Source organism: Equus caballus, chromosome 31, assembly GCF_041296265.1.
Source record: "Equus caballus isolate H_3958 breed thoroughbred chromosome 31, TB-T2T, whole genome shotgun sequence".
Lineage (NCBI taxonomy): Eukaryota > Metazoa > Chordata > Mammalia > Perissodactyla > Equidae > Equus > Equus caballus.
In genome coordinates this window covers 2,175,435-2,191,938 of record NC_091714.1, presented here as the reverse complement: position 1 = coordinate 2,191,938, position 16,504 = coordinate 2,175,435, and the positions used below count along the sequence as shown (strand labels likewise).

The 16,504-nt window shown below is 42.9% G+C and overlaps 2 long non-coding RNA genes across 3 annotated transcripts in view; one reads left to right on the top strand and one right to left on the bottom strand.

Annotated features, from left to right (window-relative positions):
- Positions 1-16,504, top strand: part of LOC138921644 (uncharacterized) — a 38,789-nt gene that overhangs the window by 10,411 nt on the left and 11,874 nt on the right. For both annotated transcript variants that reach the window (XR_011434386.1, XR_011434387.1), the window contains exon 2: positions 2,788-2,923. This is a non-coding gene — a long non-coding RNA (uncharacterized lncRNA). The remainder of the gene's footprint in view (positions 1-2,787; positions 2,924-16,504) is intronic.
- On the bottom strand, positions 5,737-10,441 carry LOC138921645 (uncharacterized). The gene is made up of 2 exons (XR_011434388.1): positions 10,358-10,441; positions 5,737-6,856 (listed from the first exon to the last, which is right to left on the bottom strand). It is a non-coding gene; the product is annotated as an uncharacterized lncRNA (long non-coding RNA).

The window sequence follows — 16,504 nt, the reverse complement described above, 5'->3', positions numbered from 1 at the left end:
TCAGTTGATTTCCTATGGGCATAATTTACTAGATTACTTTTTCTAATTTCTTAAAATGAATTCTTGGCTCATTGGCATCTCTTTCCTCCAGTTAGCATGGCTCAGACCTCATTTGTAGTGTCAGGAACTTGTAACTGGGCAAGGAGTGGGTCCCCCTACATTATAGATTGTGTTCATTGACTTTAAGGACAAATTGTGGGGTCACCTGCCTGCTTGAGCTGTGTCTGCATCTAGAGCTTTCTGCAGAGAGGATGGAGCCAACTCTCGTGTGGAATGGCTTTAGAGGAAAGGTCATGAATGCAGTCTCAAATTGAGTCCTGGAATGGAGACATGAAAGGAATTCTAGCAATCATGCAGTCCTTTCTTCTGCCATTGTCTCCTGTCCTTTGGGTCAGGTGAAAAACAGTCCCAGGAAGTTAGATTTGATCGACTTGTCTAATATAATCTGCTCCCCATTTCTCATTATTAAAACATGACAGTAGAGAAATATGCTCAACTTTTTGCTCTTTCTCTTTCTCTCTCCTCTCTCTCTCTCTCTCACACACACATACACACACACACAATAAATGTGGTATCCTCTATCACAAGTGTGTCTGAGAATGGATTTGAGTCCAGGGAACATTTCTGGCCCCAGCAGGAAAGGGCTAACTTAGGTCTTCACACTGGATCTGTGCTAAGGCCCCAGGCTCGCTTCCAGACCATTGGTCATTTTCTTGGCTCTCCCACCCTCCATTCCATCCCTTGTGTCATTGGTGCTATCATTTATTTTTTAGGAGATTTATCTTTCTCCATCTACACCCACTGAGAACACCATTTCCTGGGCCCCCGGAGAGCTAGTCAGAACCTGGGTGTGGACATCGGTAATCAGGACTCCTTGGCCAATGCTTGTGATTCCCAATTGACAAATTTGCTGACCCTGGTTATCTCTCACCAGCTAATTACCAGCTCCCGGGTTTAATTACATAAGGAGGCAGACTGGCTAAGGGAGAAAGAGAGCTTTTTAGCTTTACCACTTTTATATCCATTCTTTTCTAATCAGATTAGCATAACTGTAGTATTTACATACCGTTCTGTAAAGATATATATCCATCAAATTTAAAAATTTCAGTAGATCTTTCCTATTCTCTGGGTCCTTTTTATATTATCCCATCTTTGTTTTATGGGTGCTAAAGGTTCTTGAATCTCTTGATGAGTACGAATATCTGTTTTGTTTTTTATTTTTCAAATTATCTCTGTGTTGTGTGGTGTCGGCTTTTCTGTTTATTTATCTTTGACTCTTTTGTGTTGTAGACTTTCCTCAGGTGACCACAGATTCTTGGATGTGGTTTGCCTGTGAGGTAATAGGAAGATTTACGTGGTCTTGAGACAGGCATTTTAATTCACTTATATTTGGTTGTAGGTATAAACTATACTTTTTTCCTTTACTCTCATTTTCACCTGGTCTCAGTAGGAAGGCGTGTGCTCCGAACAGTTTTGTATCAGCAGTCCACTAGAAATGTTTACATTTAAAAAAAGTCTTTGCGACAGTCTCAAGCTTTCAAAAAAGTTACATGCACAGGACAAAGAGCTTTGCCTCCCTTTTTCCAGAACCATTGAGAGTACAATGATGACCTGCTGCCCTGTCTCCCAGGATACCTGAGTGTGTGTTTCCTACACCCAACGGCGTTATCTTAAATATCCAGAATACAGTAATTAAAATCAGGAAATTGATGTTGATTCATAATAACCGTCTAATTTTCAGATTCAAATCGGTTTTCACCAATTATCCCACTGATGTCCATCCGATCAGAAGATTCCTGTCCGGACTACTGCATTTACCTGTCCTGTCCTGCTGTCTCCGTCAGCCTGGAGCAGAGGCTCAACCTCTCCTTCGCTTAGGACTTTTGAAGATTATAGACCAGTTATTTTGTAGGCTGCTCCTTGGTTTTGTTTTACTGAGGTTTCCTCCTGGTTCAGGTTATACATCTGAGGCAGGAATATCACAGAAGTGATGCGATGCTCTTGTCCCATGTCCTGCTGAGGGGCATGCAGCTTTAACTTGCTCGTTCCTGACACTGCCCACCTTGACTACTTCATCTGTATCTGTAGCTCTGTCTCTCATCTGTCTGTCTGCCCATCCATCCATCTATCTGCCATCCACTCATCCATCCGTCTATCTAATATTTGTCTCTCTATCTCTCTATCCATCCATCCTTCCATCCACCCATCTGCAATCTATCTATCCATCAATCCAATATCTATCTATCTGTCTGTCTAATCTCTATCTATCCATCCGTTCATCTACCATCTATCTAACCATCATCTGTCTATCTATGTATATCTATCATCTACTTACCTATCTATCTGTATTTGATTGATTGTTCAGGAAGGGCAGGGAAGAGAAGTGGGGGAAGAAAAGAAAGAAACAAGACTTCAAATGGTGCTTTTGGTTTTTTCTCTCCACGTTAGTCAAGAGAAGTGATCCCAGAAGTCCCCAGAGCTGGCATGGGGCTGTGTGTGGACAGAACACTGGGAGATCTTTGTTAGGCAGCACAGTGCTCCTTTCTCTGAAGGTAGACAGACACACCTCACTTGTTGGTGTGGAGGAACTTTCTCTGTGTGGCCATTTCCACTACACTTTTACCTCTGCTGTTATGAGATTTAGGGGTAAGATAAGGACTTTCTGACCCGGATGGGGACTGAGGGCTCTTCACATCCACCCAAATGAGCTGAGGAGCCTCAGGGAGGGGAGGGTCCAGCGTTCACGGTGCTGTTGGTCCCGGGTTCACACGTTATCCTCCTCTCCAGGCCCAGGGCTGGACCCAGAGGTGCCAGACTCCAGCCTACAGCTCCTCCCTTGAGCTTCCCTGAGGTCTCACATGTCAGATGTTCAGCTTCTTCCTTCCTATCACCTTTAAACTCCCAGACGTGACAACGAATCCAGGTAGGCGGTATGGGCCTCCTCATGTCTTTTCCTTTATGATTATTGGAGGATCTGAAAGTATGTGCCGTTCGATTATTATATGCCCATATACTTATTAAAGACTATAATTTGGAACACTAAACGCCAATGGATGAAATATTTATAAGATGCCAAGAAAAGACAAGCTGAATTAAAAATTGTATCTATATTATGATTGTAGGTATATAAAAAGCACACATGCATATCACCAGGGGCCCCATGGAAGCATGAGAAAATTATAACATTAATTTGTAAGTTTGCTGTGGTTGGGGGTAACTTTCTCCACTGGGTTGATTTACTTTCTTCTTGATCAGTTTCTTTGGTACAATTAGCCAATATTCACACACACCCTTGGTACAGTTAGAAAACTTTTTTTCCAATCAGATTGGCAGAGATCAAAAAGAAGAAGAATACACATTGTTGGCAGGAGATTGTGGGGCGATGTGCTCTCTTGCACACCACGGGTGGGTGTGTAAATTGGTAGATACTTCCTGGAGGACAGTTTGGTAGCATGATCAAATGCCTTAAATGATCTTAGCCTTGGATCCACTTCTAGGAATTTATTCTGAAGAAGTGATCAGGAAAACATTCAAAGATGTGTTTTTTGAAGATTGTTCAGAATGGCAAAATTTGGAAGCGATGTACATAAGTGGAACTTAACTGAGTGGTTGAGTTCACATGCTCTGCTTGGGCGGCCCAGGGTTTCACCAGTTCGCATCCTGAGCATAGACATGACACCACTCATCGGGCCACATAGAAGAACCAGAAGGACCTACAACTAGAATATATAACAATGTACTGGGGGGCTTTGGGGAGAAGAAGAAGGAAAAAGAAAAAGAAGATTGACAACAGATGTTAGCTCAAGTGCCAATCTTTAAAAAAAAAAATTGGTGCTGTATGTAAGTGATCTTTTGGCCTTTAACCTCTGTTTCTAAAGATGCAACTTTGTAAAATAAGTAAACATTACCCTTATTAAATTATTACCCTTGTTAAATATTAACCATCAGTAAACTACTTGTAAATACCCTATTATAACTGAGCAGAGTGCTAGGGACTGAATTGTGTTCTCCCAAATTCATGTGGAAGTCCTAACACCCAGGACCTGAGACTGTGACTATATTTGGAGGTGGGGGTCTTTAAAGAGGTGGTTAAGTTAAATCAGGTCCCTGGTGGGGGGTGGCTAATCCAGTCTGACCAGTGTCCTGATAGATATGCAGGAGACAGGTAAAGAAAATTTAATACCTTCTATCCATTCCCCAGGATAAAACCTTCCTTGTGTGTTGTATTGGGTAGCCTTTCACAAACCTATCCGTCTATCATCTAGCATCTATCGTCTGTCTATCCACCTATGACCCATCGTCCATATCACTCCTGTTCTCATACGATCCACACCACGCTAGTACCATCACCATTCGACTCTCTGAATAGATAACTGATCGTCCCATGGATGGATTATGCTACCCCTTCTTCTAGTGGTGGACATTCACTTCTTTCCTTTTGTTTCTCCTACGACAGCACTGCTGCGAGAAGCATTCTTGTGCCTAGGGCCTCAGTATTGTCGCTTTAAATCTACAGGCGACATTCTCAAAAGTGGAGTTTCTTGATGTCAGAGAGCATGGATGTTTTCATCTTAATATTGCAGGATTCTCAAAAAGATTGTGACAATCACTGACAGTGTTTTAGAGTGCGAACTCCAAGCCCTGTATAGTTGCCAGCACTGAATGTCATCTTTTCAAAATATTTTTTTTTCTCATTGAAGTGATGAAAAATGATATCTCACCATCTAGTCAACATACAAAGCTGTGACTTTGCCCCCTGTTCCTGAGCAGCTCTCGTTCCCTCCACTAGGGACAGCTTACTCATACCTCCACCTGTTGGTCTTCATCTTATTAATGGGAGGAGCTTTTTGCGTGTTCTGGCTACTATTGGTCGTATATGTTGGACATTATTTTTTCCCCCAATCTATTGTTTTCCTCCAACTTTGTGGTATCCTTGACATATTAGCACTTAATTCTTTTTCTTTTCTTCCTTTATGTCTTTATGATTCGTGTCTTACTGAACAAGCTCTCCCCCATTTCAACATGAAGTCAGGATTTGGTTAAATCTTTTTCTGATATGACATGTATCCTAATATTACATGTATATCCTTCAGCCACCCAGACTTTATTTGCACATGGTGTGATGCAGGATTCTATCATCTTCCCCATGTGATCTGTTAGCTATCCTGGCATCATTGCCTTTTCTTAAACAAACTTCCCTTCCCACTGAACTGAAATGCCGTCTCTCTTACGTATCACCCATATACCTGAGCTGTTCCCGGGCCCTCCAATCTCTTCTTCTGACCGATTTGTCTGTCCTAACGCTGATCACTTACTATAGAATCTCAGGGTAAAGTTCACTAAAGTAGATATAAAGTTATTGACACAGAAAAATGTTCATGAAAAAAGGGGATTCCAAAACACTATGGCTCCACTAAAAATGTGTGTGTGTGTGTTTTGTGCATAGGACAGTGTGAAAATCAATACACTTAACATGTTAGTAGTATTTCTTTCTGGGTAAAGGGATTATAGGTGAATTGATCTCTTTTCTTATTGTATTATTGTTTTTTCCATAAGCATTACCTGTGTAATGAAATTAAAAAGTTAAAAAGTTAGTGACTTGCCTTCACTTACAAAATAAAAGCTACCAACTTAGTTTTGACTTCAAGCCTCTCTATCTGTGATAGGATCACTTTTGTACAGCAGTCAAGAGAAGTTTTGAAAGTGAAGAAATTCACGGGCATTGCTCACCTAGGACTCAGTCAAGACTAAAGCGGCTTATTTATTTTGATTAAAGGGAATGACAGATTAATGAAGTTGTAGCAAACACACACTGGCCTCTATACATGTTAAACCAACCGTATTAAATTAATAACTACATTCTTGCCAACATCAGGTGGGGATTATGCAACTAGGTAACGCTTCAACGCATCAGTCAGCGGACACATTTTCCTCTATCTATAAAATAATCTAAAAATGATTGGAACCTCGAGATTTCCCCACCACGCAGACTTCTTGGTGAGACTTCCAAGTGTCTAGGCCTCTGAGAGTGAAGATTCACTTTGTTTGGCTCCATGTCTGTGTGGTTCCTGGGTGTGCAGATACATTGTGTGATGTTCTGCCATTAACGGCGATGGGATTGCCTCCCGGTAAGGCTGGGAGAAGATGCCAGCTGTATTGTGTAACATGCAACTCTGAATGGTTCCAAAGACCTGTTTCAAGAGGGGGATGGCAGTCCACCTTTGAGGCAGTGACGTGTCAACGGGGCAAGCTGGAGAAACATATTCAGAGCTGGAGCCACGTAGCTCCGCACGGAGAATGAACTCAACACAGTCCTGTTCTCACTCGCTATCTGCAGTTGGTGGTTTCAATTGTCTGATGAGACCCATACTTGTTATGATGGGGGTTCATTACATACTGATGCTTCATCTGGTTTTGCAAAATGAAAGCGATGGTTTACTAAGTCTGAATTCACATTGGTATGAGTTTTCAATGTTTCTTGATGTTCAGCGGTGCCTTAAGAATTTTCTGTGTTTTGTCTTTTCAATGTGAACTGTGGATTCAATTATTTGGAAGTAATACTCGCCATTCTCGTGTCTCGAGAGAGCAGCAAGAAGACAGAACTTCTGCACATGAAGCTCCACTGGACTTCAAAGACACTTTTCCCCAAGACAGGCCTCACCAGGGTGAAAACCCCGCTCAGGCACCTCTGTGCTAACACGCACAGTTTGTGATTCATTGGAACAGGCAATGAAGCGATGTCAGGACTGAAATTTCCATGCGATATTTTGCCTAAAGGCACCATAAACCCCATAAAATGATGACATTCTTTCAGACTCGGGTGCTCCGACTTGATTTTCAGAGTCATAATGAATTTCTGCAATATTAAAGTCACATGTCAAGGAGCCATATAAATGCACTTATATACTGCCAGTTGTCCTACTTCTTATTTGTTTAAAAAAAGAAGCCATATCCTAATTCCTTTTCTTTCTTCATTGTTTTCTTTCCCTGTATTCATCATTTAATACTATTGCTTCAGTAATATTTTAATCTTGACTCCTTTCCTGATGACTGCCTGGAGGGGTAGATTACTCGCTTCTCAGAACTTTCGAGATGGCAGATAATTATTTGTGATTATTATCTGTCCTGAATTGGCACATAGTGGTGTAGGCATGGGCAGCAAGATATAATATATTTGTGTGTGTGAGTCTGTTTAAAAAAAAAAGGACACACCGTGTCCTATAGCCAAGAGTAACGCATGGTCATTTTTCCACTTCAATGTTCCAGGATTAAAATTGTAAATTTATAGCATTTTGTAAGGAAGGGATTGAATTAAAGAAGATAAACCTGCCTTATAACTTCTGTTATATGATGTTTAATCATTCCACAATCAAGGAAGCTCTAACTTATGCATCATTACATGTAAATGCTCGTGCTGAAGAGGACTTTATTATCTAGGGCCATTTATCATTTGGATAATGGTGGTCAGTAGTTATCTTTTACATATTTCCAATTGCATATCACAGGGCAGACAGGTTTTGGCTGTCTGTCGTCTTCTTATAAAATGTCAATATGTGGCTGGCTGAGTAAGTTTCACAATGTCGTAAATCTCCCGCCGTTCCTATGAAGTGGGCGTTAGCGTGTTATGCCACTTTTCACCTCTGCTGTCCAGGTTATGCTGTGTGTCCGCTCCAGCAGACGGGAGTCTTGGAAGAAGGTCAATAATATGTTAATTACACACTAGTCTGGGGCTCATGTGGTCGCCAGGCAGCTACTATATTCTCCCTACTCTTGGGTTGTCATCACAAGAGATATTTTGTCTTCACATGCGGAAATAACCTTATCGTTTTTGCTGATTATCAAAGAAATATGTAATGATGGTTAAGCAAATGTGGAGCAGGAGAAAACAGTCCATAAATCTCACCTTACTGTGCACAGTTTTGAATACATTCTATTTTAATTTTTCAAATCTCTTTTTTACTTAATTTTTTGGGCCATTTTCTATGTTTATATATATATATATATTCCATTTTGTGATTGTACAATAACATATTTCACTAGTCCTCTCTTGATGGGGATTATATAATCAATTTTTTCTCACTATTCTAAATCATCCTGAATAAAAGTACTTATTTCTTCCCAACTCCTCCCTCCTGAAAATAGTCTTGCCACTACAGGGTGTTATCATTAACACTTCCCTCCAATTTTTTTCTTTTTCTTTAAAGATTGGCACCTGAGCTAGCATCTGTTGCCAATCCTTTTTCTTCTTCTTTCTCTTCCTTCTCCTCCTTCTTTTCTTCTTCTCCCAAAAGCCCCCTAGTACATAGCTGTGCATTTTAGTTGTGGGTCCTTCTAGTTGTGCTATGTGGGATGCCACCTCAGCGTGGGCTGATGAGCAGGACCGTGTCTGCTGCCAGGATCCAAACTGGCAAAACTCTGGGCCGCTGAAGCCGATTGCGAAAACTTAACCACTTGGTCACGGGGCCAGCCCCTTCCCTCCAATTTTGTATGATACTTAGATTAATGTTGAGTTTGAACATCTTTTCCGTGTATGTCACATATCTATACATCTTCTTTGGTACTTCCCTGTTCAAATCTTTTGTCGAAATTTAATTGGGATATTTATTATGAATATATAAGAACTCTGTGTGAAAGAAGTGAGGAGAGTTTGTCAAAAATAATGTGAAATGGAAAAAATCTGGGACCACTTAAGGTGAGGAGCAGAGCTCAGTAAGGTGTGAGGTCACTGGCAATAAAAAATTGCTCAGGGGCGGGCCCTGTGGCCGAGTGGTTAAGTTCATGTGCCCCGCTTTGGCAGCCCAGGGTTTCGCACATTTGGATCCTGGATGCGGACATGGCACTGCTCGTCAGGCCACACTGAGGCAGCGTCCCACATGCCACAACTAGAAGGACCTACATCTAGAATATACAACTATGTACTGGGGGGATCTGGGGAGAAAAAGCAGAAAAAAAATTGTTCAGTATGAGATCCCTAAGGGATTGGAGGAAATTAATTATGGTAGGCATATTTTCTTTAAGTGGGAATTACATATCTTGGAAAGAGGTTCATTGAAACTAGTGAAAATAAAGGCAGGCGTTAGTGGCGAGGCCGGTGTGCTGTCTTCTGTGGACCGTCCACACTTGCTGAACACCTCGTTTCCTGAGTATGTGTCTCAGTCAAATTCTCCTTTCCGTATACACACCCACAGCTTGGGAGCCCCAGAAAGCACACACTGCAACACCAGTCACCATCAGACACTCACTTGCGACTGGAAAGTAAGAAAACCTTTTCATCTTTGAGAAATAGGGAAGTTTGGGCCAATTTATGTAATTGTACAAGTTTAATTGTTAAGCGATTTTGTACGGGATTAAATTAAATGATTGTTTGATTGTTGGCAGATACATTGTATGGTAGTTTGCTGACGATTCCCCTGGGCTTCAGATCACGTAATTACAGGAAACAGTTACAGCCAACTCTCTGTGGGCAAACTAGGTGATTTGGGAAGAGTTACGATTTGTAGTCACTGGCACCTTAGTTCTGACAACCACCGTTCTCAAGGTGTGTCCAACTGCCCTCGCTGGACGCGGCTGGTCCACGGGGTTCCCACTGCACGGGAGGGAGCGGCTCATCTTTTGTAACTGTCCTGAGGCGTAATGCGGCTTGTAGCCAACGCTGCTGAAGAGACCTGTCCACAGTTACACAACAGAATTAATGATAATTGCTGTGTAACCACGCAAAGCAACGCTTATCTTTCAGGGAAGGGTCAGGGTGAAGCCAACTGCTTTCTCTTTGGCCGTAAAACCCAGGGTGTGTTGCATACACATCCTTGGGCTGCCTGGGGCTAAATTTGGGGTCAAAAAGTGTCCAACTGCTTTGAAAAGGTGAGACTGTCGTCTGTCAATTTACCCGGAAGAAAATTGGTATAAAATGAAAAGGACACTTTTAGGGAGCACTGGTGGGTCTTCTTAATTTTATTCTTTTCCTATGCTAATGCAGATGTCTGTTCAAGTGAACCCGGATGGGGACAGCCTTTCCTTAGAATCTGCCTCCAACCCAGGTCTTCACAGAGAGCAAGGAATTCTCACAGTTTCCACTCTACGGTTCTCCCATGGGGAGCCCCCACACGTCCAAGGCATAGCCTTTACGAACAGCCCGCAAATAGAGACAGAATAGTCAAAGAAACAGAAGACAGCAGCTTGGTGTCATAAACCAACCTAACCAATCAGATCATTAACATCCATTAGACTATTTTCCACAGATTTCAGGGCAACCGATAATTAGAGGGAAGAGAAGGTTAAAAGTTTCCACAACCTGCTGCCAGGCCTCGGACAGAATTCCCACCCACGCGAAGACATCTGTTAGCCAGTTGGCACACACCTGTCCCGCAGACGTTCCTGTACTTGCTTCTCCGGGTTCCAAACAAGTGCCCCGTGTGCAAAGATCGCTTGTGGCAGATGTGACGAAACCTGAGCGCAGGTCTCAGCTAATCCTCTCCTTGGAGGAGGAGATAGAATCTTCCGGAAGTGACACAAAGTGGTGACAGAATCAGAGTCCTGGGGCAGAGTTTAGGCTGCACAATCTCACACCCCACTTCCCGAAGGAGCAGAGGGGCCCGAAGAATACTTCTCACCCATCCTCGGTCTTCAATATCACGGGTAATGCCAGGGAGCATCCCTTACCTGGCCTGTCAGAGCAGGGAGTGTGGCACCTGTCACCAAGGAGGCCTCCCAAAGGACGCCTGCGGACCCCCGGGGCCGTGTCTCCCTGACTGGGACACCTCAAATGGGGGTGTTAAACCAACGCATGCAGACATACCACTTTGTGCTAAGTATTTTTTTAAATTGCAGACAATATATCGTTGATGCTTATCTCCAGAAAATCAGGTCCGCTTTAAGCAGGCCATGTGTATTGTGCTTAACTTGGGCTCACTCTCCTTTGCTACTGAAAACACTAGCAATCAATGTCTTTGACGCATTAGCATTATTTTATGTATGGCCATCTGGAATCGTTAGTCCATAAAGACATTATCATAAGAGAAACAACTGCTAAGATTCTGTGCTAACTGAGTCTACTTACTCTGCAGAAAAATGACTTTTTTGTTCAAACCATAGGAAATAACGGGCTAAGTAACTGAGTCAAGCCTGGAGCTCTTTTTGAAAAACAAAACAGAGGAGATTTTTGTTCCTCGGCACCAAAGCGGGTGATCTGAAAGCAATGGTGAAATCCTGCTTGGGGCTGTGAGGCCTGGAGTGGGTCTGTCTGTGTCCTGTTTCTACGAACCAAGTGGGTTCCCCCATGGTGGTTTTAATAGGAACGGGGACCGGGGCTGCCCACAGAGCTTTGCCCTTAGCTTTCCTGTACCGTTCTGCCTTCCTGCTGTGTCTGCATCTCCCCCCAGTGCCCTTTCACAGTTGAAGTCCTCATTGCGTGAAGCCATCGGAAGCCCGCCATGCATTTCAATAGAGAGTATCGACTCAGTCTGTGCCAAGGCTGCATGTCAGAAGCCACACGTGGCAGTTCTTTTTAAATATTAGCTTTATCACTTTGTTTTATGGATTCACGTAGTGCGAGTTCTTTTGTTTCTGGCTTCCCTCTCTTAGCACGGTGATTTTGATGTTTGTCCATCTTACATGGACCAGCCATTCATCCTTTCGCTGGCCACACCAACATCCCGTTCATCTGTTCACGGTTGATGGGCGTTTGGGCTGTTTCTAACCTTTGGCTGTTAGGAAGGAACTGCTGTGACTGCTCTTGTGCAGGACTTTTGCGGACGTGTCTTTCCATGTCTCTTGGAAGTGGAGGGACACCCAGGAGAGGAGGGGCCGGGTCATAGGGCGGACATACACTGAGCTGATTAAGAAACTGCCAGTTTCGGAAGTGGCCGTGCCTTTTACGCTCCACCTGCATGCAGGAGAGCCCCTGCCACCACACATCCTGACCGGAGCTTCATGTGGTTGACCTGCTTTTCAGCTGTTCTAGAAGCTGTGCAGTGTTGCACTTTTTTAAGTGCATCCAGATCAATGACTGAAACAGCCAAGTCCTCTGAATTTGCCAGCGAAACCCTGGCAGGCGTCTAGGAAGAGAAGGCTCGCTCTCCTTTCTGCGCGCCTCCTTCTCCATCACCCCAGCAGCTGTTCTTTGTCATGACTCCAGAAGGAGCGTGGGACCCCAGCATGCCCTCTCCCCACGCTGGCATGGACCTCGGGACACCCTCCTTCGGGTCCAGGTCCCAAACCTGGGGATGTGCTGGGCAGCCTCTCCCCTCACCGGCCCCTGTGACCTCGTGCTCCTCAGCCTCCGGGGTCAGCTTGTTTCTGCAGTTGCCACTTCCCTGAGATCTCAGTGTCTCGTGATATCTCTCCCTATAATACATGGCTAACAGCTATTTATGTCAAATTCTCTGTTACATCATGGGTGTGCGTTCTGTCATACACTTGCTGTTACTTGTCCAATGGCAGCTCCATATGTATTTACCTCTGTATGTGTGTTTTTAGGATAAACACACAAAAAGAGAATTGCTTATGTGTCCTGACGAAGTGGCCCCTTAGGAAGTCCGTCCGGATTAATATTTTCACCAGCCATGTAGAGGCCTGGCCATTTCACACAATCTTGCTACATCTAAATATTATTATTATTATTATTATTATTATTTTTTGAGGAAGACTGGCCCTGAGCTAACATCCATGCCCATCTTCTTCTATCTTATACATGGGACGCCTGCCACAGCATGACCTGATGAGCAATGCAGAGGTCCACGTCTGGGATCTGAACTGGTGAAACCCAGACCGCCCAAGCGGAGTGCATGAACCAACCACTATACCACTGGCCTGGCCCCTGAATGTTATTATTTTCAAAAATTTCCATTAACTAAAAAACTTAGTATAACTTCATGAAATCAACTAAATATAAGTATTAAAGAATTAATTAGGTAATCTTGAAAAACAAGGCATTAAAGCAAATTAAATTCCATGCGTAGTCTTAACTTTTAGACTGTGTTTTTCTATTAACTTATTAGGCATTTACTAGATACCAAGTGTTGTATTTTGTAAACATTGGTTCATTGATTCAAGTCACCTATGAATGTACGTTAATCTTCCCGTTACTTAGGAAGCCACTGAATTTTGCTAACAGACTCCAGACCTGTGTTAGACCAGACATGGATCCCAGGTGTGTCTGAGGTCAAAGCCCGCACACGGGAGGAGATGATCACGCAGTCTGAGAGACAGACTGGAAGTCACACCTTCCAGTTAGAACTTCTGTTGACCAAACCCGGTAATTCCATTTTTCCACCAAGAAAAAGATGAATGGGAATTGCATGGAATGCCCCTGCTGATGCTCCTAAAATTCTCCATGGGGAGGTGTCTTTCCATCCAGGCGCACATCCACCTCTGCCATCAGTGGAGGTCGTCTGCTGGGTCCAGGGGCACCTGGTGGGATCCAGACACAGGCATCAATCAGGCCTGTACTGAAGTCTCCGGGGTGAAGCCCAGCTCTTCCCTGGAGGCCTCAGTTGGCCTGGTCCCTCTAGTCTCAACCTCACCGCCTGCCGGGGGCTGTTCTGCTCCCCCTCAGCCGTGGGGGACCCTTGGCTTCAAATCCTTCCCGAGATCCTGGGGCGGGTCCTGCTCATCCTGCAAGACCCTCCTGTGTGCCCTTCCTTCCTGCCATCTGGGGCCTGAGCATCCCTGTGTCTGGCTCTGGTCACGTGTTATGATTTCTCCCTCCTCTCTCTGGCTGGGAACTCTGTGGGGGACTCCTCCCTTGAATTCAGCATCCTTGTGTCCTTGCATAACCCAAACCACTAAGATGTATTTTCTGCTTTCATTCCTAACTTCTGTTTTAATCCTTCTTGTGTTTATGCTGCCTCTGGGAGCATGCCTAACAAGTAGATGCTGAAGTCAGGAGCTCAGATGGGGAAGGGGTCCCTCAACCTTCCAGTCGATGTGTTTGCAAACCACATAAACCCATTATGAAATTAAAATTTACCCGAACTTAAATAAATGCAGTAATACACGGGACATTTTGTCAACAGTATATCCTGCTAGAAAACTGAAGCAGAAAGAATTTTATTGTGAATTTTCAAATGTCGTGAGTTTCATAGACGCTCTGTGCCAGTCCCTGGAGAAATTGTGCGTTGGCTCCCCTTGCATCAAGGGCGTCTCCTGTGCAAAGTCCCATCCCCAAAGACGTGAAGCCGCCAGGACTCCAAAGTCAGTTTCCAAATAGAAAATTCTTGGTGAGAAAAATACATTTTCTTTATTTTTTTCCTCTTTAGCAGTTGAATGAATTGACTAATATCATTTTATTTACCAAAAAATAATAAAGGTAATTTTGTCATTCTCCCTATGTTACCAACGTATATATGTATGTGTGTGTGTATACTTGTATATATATTTTTATACGTATGTACAAATATACATGTAAATATATACAAATAAATTTACAAATGTACAAATAAATATACATATATATGTATATACATATATATGTATATGTATATATATGTTATATACACTTTTTTCATTGTGGTAAAACATGCATAACATAAAACTTACCATCTTAACTGTTTTTAGTGCACAGTTCAGTGGCTTTAAATACATTCGTATTGTTGTGCAAGCATCACTACCATCCGTCTCCAGAACTCTTTCATTTTCCCAAACAGAAACTGTCCCATTACTGCTACCTCTCATCCCCTCCCCCACCCCCATGTGACTGCTGTTATACTCCAGCTGACATTTTGACCCCACCATCTTTTTCTTTAATTGAGATCATAATAGCTTATATCATCGTGAAATTTCAGTTGTATGTTCTTGTCAGTCACCATATAAATGTGCCCCTTCACCCCTTGTGCCCACCCTCAACTCCCTTCCCCTCTGGTAACCACTAATCCGTTCTCTTTGTCCATGTGTTTGTTTATCTTCCACATATGAGTGAAATCATATGGTATTTGTCTTTCTCTGTCTGGCTTATTTTGTTCAACATAATACCCTCAAGATCCATCCACATCATTGCAAATGGGATGATTTTGTGTTTTTTATGGCTGAGTAGTATTCCATTGTATATATATACAGCACATCTTCTTTATCCACTCATCTGTTGATGGGCACTTGGGTTGCTTCCACGTCTTGGCTATAGTCAATAATGCTGCAGTGAACACAGGGGTGCATAAGGCTCTTTGAATTGTTGATTTTGAGTTCTTTGGATAAATATCCAGTAGTGGAATAGCTGGATCATGTAGTATTTCTATTTTTAACTTTTTGAGGAGTCTCCATACTGTTTTCCAGAGTGGCTGCACCAGTTTGCATTCCCACCAGCAGTGTATGAGGGTTCCCTTTTCTCCACATCTTCTCCAACATTTGTTAATTTTTCTCTTGGTGATTATGCCATTCTAATGAGTGTAAAGTGATATCATAGTGTAGTTTTGATTTGCATTTTCCTGATGATTAGTGATGTTGAACATCTTTTCATGTGCCTATTGGGCATCTGTATATCTCCTTTGGAAAAATGTCTGTTCATATCCTCTGCCCATTTTTTGATTGGGTTATTTATTTATTTTTTGTTGTTGAATTGTGTGAGTTCGTTATATGTTTTGGAGATTAACCCCTTGTCGGATATATGATTTGCAAATATTTTCTCCCAGTTGGTGGGTTGTCTTTTTGTTTTTGTCCTGGTTTCCTTTGCTGTGCAGAAGCTCTATAGTCTGATGAAGTCCCACTTGTTTATTTTTTCTTTTGTTTCCCTTGTCCAAGTAGATATGGTATTTGAAAAGATTCTTCTAAGACCGATGTCAAAGACTATACTGCCTAAAGTTTCTTCTAGGTGATTCCACCATCTTTTGCTGTTTTTCTTTTTTCAATTTGGAAAAAATAATCAAGGTTGTGGGGAGAGATGTAGGTGGTAGAATGGTGGACCTTTGCCAGAAGACAGTAATAGTATGCTATTGGTCTGTTGGTGGAAGATGTGCGCAAGTTATTTTCAAACATTTTTCCTTGTGCCTTATGTTTGTGGTCCATGTTGGACTGCGAGCCCTTGAAAAGGTGGCTCTCATGTCTTGTACTTTGTCCTTGCTTGGTGACTTGCGTGGTGGTCATCAAGGCCCCATGGTTGGCTGGTTTTAGAAGGAATCAGTCAGGTTGCATTGCTTTCACCAGCACCATCGGATGAGGAATTCATTGCAATTCATCAAAAAGATTTCTGATTTCAGCTCCTTGGTGTGTGGTTCTGAGCCTTTTCTTCTCTTGATAAAGTAACTAAACTACTATATACATTTGGCTCCTTTTGCAAAGTTCTCTACACATGTGGCTTTATTATTTTCTCATCACCTTTTAGTGCAATACCTTTCAACGTGGCTCTCCTGACACCCAGATCCAGCGAATTGGCACATGTGGCTGGTTCGACTCAAACACACCCCTGGCAGCGGCAGGGCCCGCTTGGCTCCCTCTCACTCGAGCTCCAGAAGGGGCTTCTCTTTGTCGAGAAGTCTGGAGTCTTCAAAGGCTAATTCCAGGCTGGGCACCAGGCCCG